General features: G+C 46.2%; 1 non-coding gene across 1 annotated transcript; it reads right to left on the reverse strand.

Annotated features, from left to right (window-relative positions):
* Positions 1 to 2,132: 2,132 nt before the first annotated feature.
* Positions 2,133 to 2,261, reverse strand: LOC122112880. Its single transcript, XR_006148291.1, has one exon. It is a non-coding gene; the product is annotated as a small nucleolar RNA SNORA51 (small nucleolar RNA).
* Between the last annotated feature and the right edge of the window lie 6,502 nt (positions 2,262 to 8,763).

The raw sequence follows: 8,763 nt of genomic DNA on the forward strand, positions 1-8,763 counted from the left end.
AACAAAACAATGTTGAGGCCTATGACAATCATCCTTCATGAGCCTTCCCATCCCTTGACTTTGGTCAAATCCTCTCCCTTCACGTCCCCCAACATGATACGGTGTGTCATAGCTCTGTTCCATGGATATCTTTGCCCACCCTGAGGCAGGCCCGGGGCCACCTGAGCTACTGGCTATCATCTCAGCCTTTTTCCATCTGCCTTGCTCTAGCCCTCAGTCCTTGAGGGAATCCTTCTCATGGCCCTGGGATTGTGACACCATGATTGTTACCAGTTTAGCCAAGAGAGTCTTCTAGGGCTGGCCTGCCTGGAAAAGCACTTCTGCTGTTCCTTGAGCTGCCAATTCTCTTGACAGGCTTGGATCTGGTCTGGCTGCTCCAGTATCACCTAGCGCCCTCCTCTGCCCCCCCCCCCCCCAACCCTCTGCTCTCCCTCCTCCTGTCCCCTGCCCTAAGGCTGTCAGTTTATTCCTTTTGGAGATGAACTCATTGTTGACTTTAACTCACTTCGATGTTTCCCAGGGAAGCATGCTGGCAGGAGGCCCACCCTGCTCCTTGAAGAAGACATCCAGGCCAGGGCCAAGATCGGTTGTGCCAGGGGCCTTGGAACTGCCAAAATGCCTCCCATTTTATGGACGGGTCTGGCTCAAACTGAAGACGTTCCAAGTATTCAATCAGCAGCCCACCGTCCATATTGGGTTGCAGTAGGAGCCCTCCAGAGCCAACCCTTTCAGAAGACAAAACTCAGCTGGAGAAAAGAGCTGGCTTTCTCCATGGACCAGACTGATGTTCAACAGATGGTAAAAAATGCATCCTAATATCAATAGTTCTTCATCAAAGGCTGGTAGTTGCTGGGAGCTAGCCTGAGGGGGCACTTAGGGACTGGGTTCTGCACTCTTTTCCACAGCAGAGTGAATCTAGTCAGCAATCCATCTCACCCACCTCCCTGCACCAAGCTCCAGGAGAGAACAGGCGAGGGAGGAACCATTTTTCACATACTTTCTCTTTCAAAATGTAGCCTTGTTTCGCAATTTTCTACTTAAGTACTGGAAGGCTCCAGGGTATAACCCAAGTCACCTTTTCCAGCCATTGACTGGAATCTCTTATCCTCATCAACAACAACCTAGTAGGCTTAGGGGTTGCCAGAGAAAGGTAGAGGCCCAGAATATTGGCTCTACCAGCATCCATGCTAGAGGCCCCCTCAACCAAGTCTTGAGTCAAGAAAGGTCTGTTTATTCTTCCCTCTGTGTTGTCTCTTTCCCTTGGAGGAACCAGCATTTGTGCCACACCAAAGCAGGTGCACCCAGCCCTGGTATGCTCATGTCTTAGCATCCCCTGAGGCATCTAGTCTTCAGATCTCTTCTCTGCTATAACTGGGCTTTTGTTTTTGTTCGCTTTGACTAGCCGTATGGATAGTATCCTTGCCATCTTCAATGAATCCATTTAGTCCCTCAAGATGGAACCTGTTTTCTCTGGTTGTTTTTCTCCTGCCTTAGCACCATTCAATAAGCTTTCCACCTGTTGCCCATTTAAATCTTGTCGGGTTCATAGCTGGAGGGGTCAGAGGCAGAAAGCCAGTACTTGGGGGCCTGGCCCTGTGTCAGGGGCTTGTAACAGATCCCAATGAAGCTGACCCTTTCCCTAAATTCTCTCTCAGTCCTCTTAAACCAAACCAAACAAAGCAGAAAGGGGAAAAATCCCCACTTAAAAAAATCCAAGAACAACAAATCCAGAAAACACAACCTCATCACCTAAAACAATGAAAGGAAAAACAAATTCATGCTCTGGAGAATCAGTCTGAAACATACCAGAGCTGGAACTGGGTAAGGTGGCCAGAAATGTGCTTGTCTGAGCAAGGCTGTGAGCCTGCAGAGGAAAAAGCTAACATTTTCCAAATAACAATGTGGTATACAATAACAACCAAGTACAATCACATGCTGTTGTTGCCTTAACCTGGGAGACAAGTGGAAAACCCTGAATCTTAGTAGATATAGACTCCACCTCTCCAGAACTCATTCATCCCTAAAAAGTACTAAGTGTGAAAACCAACTCCGGTCCCTTTCCTTCTTCTTGGTCTTGGCCTCAGGTGGGATGTTTTTAGGGCTGTAAGAATTGCCCCTCTTTTTTTTTCCTCCCATGTCTCCCTATTTACAGCACAGACCAGGCTCAGGGCCTGGGCTGAGGTGTATATAGGGTAGGTTACTCTGCTTCCTCTTTCTATACTGTCAGGTGTAAGACAGCCTGTGGTAAGCACCCAGAGGCCTTGCCCCTCCTTTTGAGACTCATATTACCCTTCAGTTCAGCATAGGACAATGTGGGCAGACAAGAGTAGGTAGGCCCAGGGATCTCTGTATCGAGGGATGCCTGAGATCACACTTTAGAAGCTTTCAGGGCACCAGAATCAGGATTCCCCCCGGTCAGTATGTATGTAGATGTGGAAGCTGAGGTGTGGCATGGGCATCTGTGGGCTGCTCAGAGCTTCAAGAGAAGCTCAAGGCGGTCATGTGAAGAAGCTAGAAGTACTGGAAGAGCAGGAAGCTTATAGAACGAGGGGTGGGCAACTATCCTGGAGACAGATTCGCATCCTTTATGTCTGGGTGGGGCCTAGGCTTTAGTATTGTGTGTGTGTGTGTGTGTGTGTGTGTGTATGAGAGAGAGAGAGACAGACAGACAGACAGTCAGACAGACAGACAGACTTGGGGTTTTGTTTCAGGGCCTGAGCTCTGTCCCTGAGCTTTTATTTTTATTTTTTTTTAATTATTATTATTTTTTTTGGGTCCGGTTGTGGGGCCTGAACTCTGGGCCTGGTGGCTGTCCCTCAGCTCTTCAGCTCAAGGCTAGCGCTCTATCACTTGAGCCACAGCGCCACTTGCGGCTTTTTTCTTTTTGCTTATGTGGTGCTGAGGAATCGAACCCAGGGCCTCAGGCATGCAAGGCAAGCACTCTACCACTGAGCCACCTTCCCAGCCCCGTGTCCCTGAGCTTTTAATGCTCAAGGCTAGTATTTAACTAGTATTCTACTAGTATTCCAGGACCAGGTTTTTGGTGGTTAATTGTAGAATCTCACACACATGCCTATCTGGGCTGGCTTTGAATTGTCATCCTCAGATCTCAGCCTCCTGAGTAGCTAGGATTACAGGTGTGAGCCACCAGCACCTGGTTTTAAGCTTTAGTGTTGTCAACAAGTTCCCAGATGAGGCTGGCCCATAGCCATAGTTGGGATAATCTAAGGATCTGGAAGATTGGAATAATTTAGAACCTAAGGTGCCAAGGCATATATGGACTGAGAAATGGCAGCAGAGGGAGAGAAAAAGACAAAGGGATATGGTGCACACAAGGAGAACAGAGATTGTGATGGGAACAGAAAAAGAAGGGAGAGCACATGAGAAGGCAGTGATGAGAGAGAGGGCCGAGAGAGGACAAAAGCCAAGGTGGAAGACTGCTGGGGACAGAGAATCTGGCAAAGACACAGTGACGGTCAGAGAGATGATGCAAGGTAGAGAGAGGCTGGGGCGGGCTGGGCGGGGGTGGGGGGAGCTTGCGATCACCCCTCTCCAGCATGAGCTCTGAATCCTGACTAGCAGTGAGTGGAGATGGGACCTGTGGAATGGCAGATATTCGGACCCATGATCTTCACCTTGACTCTGCAGAGATGGCTCTCGATAGAAAAATCTTCCACTATGGATTTCCTCCTTTCTCCTGTGTCTTTAACCTTTCCCTTCATTGGACCCTTCCCAGAAAGCTTGAAACATGTTTAATAATTTCTGGCCCCCAAACATAAAATGAGGCATGGTGATTCATGCCTGTTATCCCAGCTACTTTGGATACAGAAATTAGAAGGGTCATAGTCCAAGGCTATCCTTGACAAAATATTGGTGAGCCAGGCACCAGTGGCTCTGTAATCTGAGATATGAGGATCATGGTTCAAAGCCAGCCTGGGCAGGAAAGTCCAGGAGACTCTGATCTCCAATTAACCATCAGAAAACCGGAAGTGGCACTGTGGCTCAGCTGGTAGAGTGATAGCCTTGAGCACATGTTGGTGAGGTTCCATTCCAATGAATAAGTTGGGCCTAGGTGTGTGTAGGGGGGTGGTAAATGCCTGTGGATCTAGATACAATGGAGGCTGTAAGCAGGAAGACTGTAGTCTAAGGCCATACCCATCAAAACTGTGAGACCCTACTTGAAAAATAACTAAGCTACAAAAAGGGGGAGAGGTGAATAGAGGTGTGGCTCAAGTGATAGAGCACTTGGCAAACATGAGATCCTGAGTTCAAACCCCAGGATCATCAAGTAGCAGCAACTCACTCATGTCTTTTTTTAGCCTCTTTGGTATTTTTCTCCCCTTTTCCTCAGCAAAACTTTCAAAAAGGCTGGGAATGTGGCTTAGGGGTAGTGCTTGCCTAGCATGCAGGAAGCCATGGATTTAATTTCTCAGTAACACATAAACAGAAAAAGCCAGAAGTAGTGCTGTGCTTAAGTGGTAGAGTGCTAGCCTTGAGCAAAAGAAGCTCAGAGACAGTGCTCAAGCTCTGAGTTCAAAGCCACAGGATTGAAACACACACACACACACACACACACACACACACACACACACACACACAACACACACAAACTTCCTAAAAGAATTGTCTGCTTCCACTCCTCCCCTAAACAGCATTGGGTAAAGTGTGAGCAGGCTGAGTCCTAAGCTCATCAGTGATTCTCCCCCCACACCTTTAGTTATCCTCTTCTTCCAAGCCCACAGCTCTTTCCTTTTTCTTTTGCTTCTTCCTCTTTCTCTTTCTTCTCTCCTTCCTTCACTTCCTCCTCTTCCTTCTTTTCCTCCTTTTTTAGTGTAGGTACTGGGACTTGAACTCAGGGCCCAGGCACTGTTCCTTAGCTTTTTTTTTTTTTTTTGCTTAAGGCTGGCACCCTACTACTTGAGCTACAGCTCCACTTCTGGCTTTTTGCTGGTTAATTGGAGAAAAGTATCTTGTAGATTTTCCTGCCCAGGCTGTCTTTGAACCATGATTTTCAGCCTCCTGAGTAGCTAGGATTACAGGTGTGAGATACAGCTGAGTAATTTCTTTCTTTCTTTCCTTTTTTTTTTTTTTCCGGTCAGTTGTGGGGCTTGAATTCTGGGCCTAGTCACTGTCCTTGAGCTCTTTAGCTCATGGCTAGTGCTCTACCACTTGAGCCACAGCACCACTTCCAATTTTCTGATGGTTAATTGGAGATGAGAGTCTCATGGACTTTTCTGCTAGGGCTGGCTTTGAACCACAATCCTCAGATCTCAGCCTTCTCAGTAGCTAGGATTATAGGCAGGTGCCACGGGAGCCCAGCTTCTGAGTGATTTCCATACCTATGTGTTCTCTGGTACAGTGCCCCACTCTCTAATGCCCTGTGGTTAGATCTGTCAGTGTTCTGTGCATCATCTCCACCAGCATGTCTCTAAGGCACTTCAGACTCAACATGGTTAAAGTCAAGTTTCTATTCTTCCTTTTCCCTTACTGGTCTTCCTCACAGACTTCCCTTCTGGGCATACAGCTCCATCACCTGTCTGTGTTTGAGCCAGAAAGAATGGTTTTGTCCTTGATGCCTCCACTTCCCTGCACCTTTCATTCCCAGAGTATCACCCAACTCATCCAGCATTATTCTCCGAATACCTTTGACTCCTTCCACTTCCCTCCAATTCCACAGCTCCCATTCTAGGCTAAGCCTCCAACATGCCTCCCCGCTGGACCACAGCAGCAGCATCTGGAGCAATCTCCATTCACCCTGTCTTTCCTACTGCAGACAACAGGATCTTTGGAAAATGCAAATTTTTTCATGTTAATCTACTACTTATCACCTTTCAGCACCTTCCTGGGCTTGGAGAATAAAGGCTCCAGAAGACTTTTCTGAAATCATCTCACTTCACTTTTTTTTTTTTTTTGGGTGGGGGGGGGTCCAGTCATGGGGCCTGAACTCTGGGCCTGGGCGCTGTCCCTCAGCTCTTCAGCTCAAGGCTAGCACGCTACCACTTGAGCCACAGCACCACTTCTGGATTTTTTAATTTTTTCTGCTTATGTGGTGCTGAGGAATCGAACCCAGGGCCTCATGCATGCAAGGCAAGCGCTCTACCACTGAGCCACCTTCCCAGCCCCTCACTTCACTTTTTCTCCAAGTCTTCCACCTCTATTCTTTCCTTTCCTTCAATACCACTCTTTTTGTCACAGGATATTAATATATGTTGTGTCTCCTATGCGGGACTGTGCTGTCCTAGGCAGGGCCCACCAGATACCTGCAGATACTGAGCACTTGAAATATGGTCCCCATGCAACTGAAGAACTGAAATTTCAAGTTGTGTAATTTTAATTGACTAAATTTAAAATACCCAATTCCTGGGAACCTTACTCTTAAAACAATTGGAGTATGCACATTTCCACTTCAATCTTAATTCGTAAGAAGTCAAAATAGAGATCAAATATTTCCGGTGAAATTTTGGCATCCAAATTAAGTTATGCTCAAAGAATAGTGAAGTTTTTTTTTGTTTGTTTGTTTTTGCCAGTCCTGGGACTTGAATTCAGGGCCTGGGTGCTGTCCTTAAGCTTTTTTTGTTAAAGGCTGACGTACTTCTGGCTTTTTGGGGTTATTGGAGATAAGAAGTATTTCATGGATTTTATTTTGAACTATGATTTGTAGATCTCAGCCTCCTGAGTAGCTAGGATTACAGGCATGAACCACTGGTGTCTCACTCCGAATTTTTTATTATTATTATTTTTTTTATTTTTTGGGGGGGTCCGACTTTTTTTTAATGTGAAAGATTTCTCTAAAAATATTTATTTATTTTATTTTTTTGTCGGTCATGGGGCTTGAACTCTGGGCGCTGTCCCTCAGCTCTTCAGCTCAAGGAGAGCACTCTACCACTTGAGCTACAGCGCCACTTCCATTTTTTTTTTTTTTCTAGTGGTTTATTGGAGATAGGAGTCTCACAGTCTTTCCTGCCCAGTCTGGCTATGAACCGTGATCCTCAGATCTCAGCCTCCTGAGTAGCTAGGATTGCAGGTGTGAGCGACCGGCGCCCGGCTCTAAAACTATTTATAACACACACATATATATGAGATCTGGAATGATATATGTATACCTGTATGTATATATATATGTATGTATACATATATATGTGTATGTATATATGTATCTATTATGTGTGTGTGTGTCCAGGCTGGCTTTGAATAGTGATTATCAGATCTCAACCTCCTGATTAGCTAGGATTATAGATTTGAGCCACTGGCACCTGACCTCTAATGATAATTTAAGATAATATTTTGCATGTACTTGGTTAGCTAAATTGTAGCTACTAGGGAAATTTAAATTATGTATGTGGCTCATATACTTCTATTGGACACACTTGTCTAAAGTGTCAACCATCCAGTCTTGATCTTAAATCTTTCTACTTAGCTTTCAGAGCTTGGCTCAAATATCACCTCCTCTGAGAAGTCTCCTGGAGATTAATTCAATCTATTTCACCATGGCTACATATGTGTGCCAGCATTTGCCTGACAGGACTTCATTCATCTGCAATTATGCATGTGTTCCTATAATCATGTGATACACACCTGTCTCTCCTGCTGATCTCTAAGCTCCAAGAAGACAAGGCCACAAATGGCTCCCTGCTGGATACCAACTACCTCATTCACATCCTGGTAGGTGGACAGTTGCCAGTGGACACCAGAATGTCACAAAAAAAATCATTCCACTCACTCCCTTAGAGTGGGACTGTTCCCAACTATCTCCAAGAGCACTCCCTTCCCCTAGGACTGTCCCCATAGCCATAGCCCTTCTGTAGATACTCTACTCCTCCTTTTTCTTTGGGTGGGGTAGTACTGAGGTTTAAACTCAAGACCTTGTACTTACTAGAAAGGTTCTCTAGCATTTGAGCCTTGTCCCCATAGCCCCTTTTATTTATTTTTAAATAGGTTCTCTTGTTTATGCCTGTATTGAAATCTTACTATTTTTGCTTCCCACAGAGCGGGAATGACAGACAGGCATATACTACCATGCTCAACTTTTATTGGTTGAGATGAAATCTTGCCAACTTTTTGCCCAGGCTGGCTTGAACTGCAGTCCTTCCCATCTCAATGTCCTGAGGAGCTGCAATTAAAACTATGATGTCTAGCTGAATGGTCCTCCATCAGAGCTGGCTTGGTCCCCTGACTCCTGCTGAGAGGTAATTAGGACAGTGTTCCTTTTTTTTTGGGGGGGGGGGGTCTGGTCCTTGGGCCTGAACTCTGGCCCTGGGCGCTGTCCCTCAGCTCTTCAGTTCAAGGCTAGCACGCTACCACTTGAGCCACAGCGCCACTTCCGGCTTTTTTCATTTTTGCTTATGTGGTGCTGAGGAATCGAACCCAGGGCCTCATGCATGCAAGGCAAGCGCTCTACCACTGAGCCACCTTCCCAGCCCAGGACAGTGTTCCTTGAGCTTGGCTGTGCACATGAACTCCTGAAACCTTGTTCAGATGCAGGCTATGGTTCAACAGGTCTAGGATGGGACTGAGATTCTCACTCCTAACAAGCTGCTTTGTGGCCCACCATATTCTGAGTAACCAGAATGCAGAGAGTCTGCTTGTCACTCTCGGGGTATTCCTAAAGTTTTCTTCCTGTGCTATAACCTCTGTCACAGAGGCTATGTGGGTTTCTTGAAATTTGGCCCTACCCTCCCCCTGCCCCTCATTTTTTTGCTATTACTAGTGCTTGAACTCAGGGTCTGGACACTGTCCCTTAGCTTTTTTGCTCAAGGCTAGCTA

Source organism: Dipodomys spectabilis, unplaced genomic scaffold (genome assembly GCF_019054845.1).
Source record: "Dipodomys spectabilis isolate Male_0828 unplaced genomic scaffold, ASM1905484v1 ptg000002l, whole genome shotgun sequence".
Lineage (NCBI taxonomy): Eukaryota > Metazoa > Chordata > Mammalia > Rodentia > Heteromyidae > Dipodomys > Dipodomys spectabilis.